Here is a 1229-nt window from a genome sequence, read left to right as displayed (position 1 = left end):
CCTCAGCGCGTCGAACGCTCAGATCATTCAAATCGTTCAAATCGCGCTGCTCTAATCGCGCTTGCCGACACTGATTGAAGCCCGTCCACCATAGACTTTGCATGTAAACCTGAGGCTCCTGATGCTGAAATCATGTTTGGTGTGAACACACCATAATTCTGATCACTATCCCGGCCCCTGCTGATGAAAAACATCCCCACGTCATGATGCTGACCCCACCGTGCTTCACTGTGAGGACGTGAGTTGTTTAGTTTACACGCTGTCGTCCACATTCACATCATCAACTCTGTAAAGCTCATCATGACTAATAAGACAAAAGTGTATTTTGATGTTAACTAAATCAATCATTATGTAGTCAATTCATTATTACTGTTCAAAACATTTAGGGAATATCTCCTTTCCTATGTTCTAATTATTTGCTGAAACAATTAATTACCTGATTTTAAACTGTTAATAATATAAACAGATAAAGTAAAGAAGAACCTGAAATAAAGGACTAAATGATTGGAAAAAAAAATCCAAAGAATAATTTCTTCATTTGCTAAATTTTTAAAAGCTTTTGATGCCTTTAAATGTAGGGATGTTGACATTTTATCAGCAGCTGCTGCCATTTTCTTCCCAAACTGCTGTGATCAGATTTTGCAAGGCTGCTCAGTGCGTTTGCTTGTAATTTCCTCCTGCTTCGTTATTTCTACGAATTTCAACAAATCGGGCTGCCGTCAGGTAGTTAGCTACAGCCTCGTCTTCGAGTTTTTAATTTTTGTTGATGCGTTTTGAAAAGACAATTTTTTGAAAAGAGGATCAAAGTAAATCACCCGAGTTTTTCTAGTGACCCCTTAAAGAGATAAGCTGCCATGAAGAACATTATTTTATCTGCCCTTCTTCCAAATTTGATAATGACTCGAAACGTCGAAGTATGTTTTTTTTTTTATCTGGAACATCGCTTGTTGCAAAGTGTTTTGACGCTCGTCTTCATCACTTGACACATTTAACACGCTGTCATTGGTTGAGGAGCTTTGTTTACAAAACACATGTCCACATGGTTTTTAAATTGTTTAAATTTCCTTACTTTCTAAGACACATTAAGTTGATTTGATGCTACAGTTTGCCTTGTAATGTTATTTTATACCTTTTCTGCTACTTTTGAATTAGCTATTATTAAGTTTTATTAGTGCCCTGTGATGGACTTGCGACCTGTCCAGGGTGTACCCCGCCCCTCGCACTGTGAC

The sequence above is a fragment of the Austrofundulus limnaeus genome, unplaced genomic scaffold, assembly GCF_001266775.1.
Source record: "Austrofundulus limnaeus strain Quisiro unplaced genomic scaffold, Austrofundulus_limnaeus-1.0 Scaffold84, whole genome shotgun sequence".
Lineage (NCBI taxonomy): Eukaryota > Metazoa > Chordata > Actinopteri > Cyprinodontiformes > Rivulidae > Austrofundulus > Austrofundulus limnaeus.
This window is presented reverse-complemented; position numbering follows the sequence as displayed.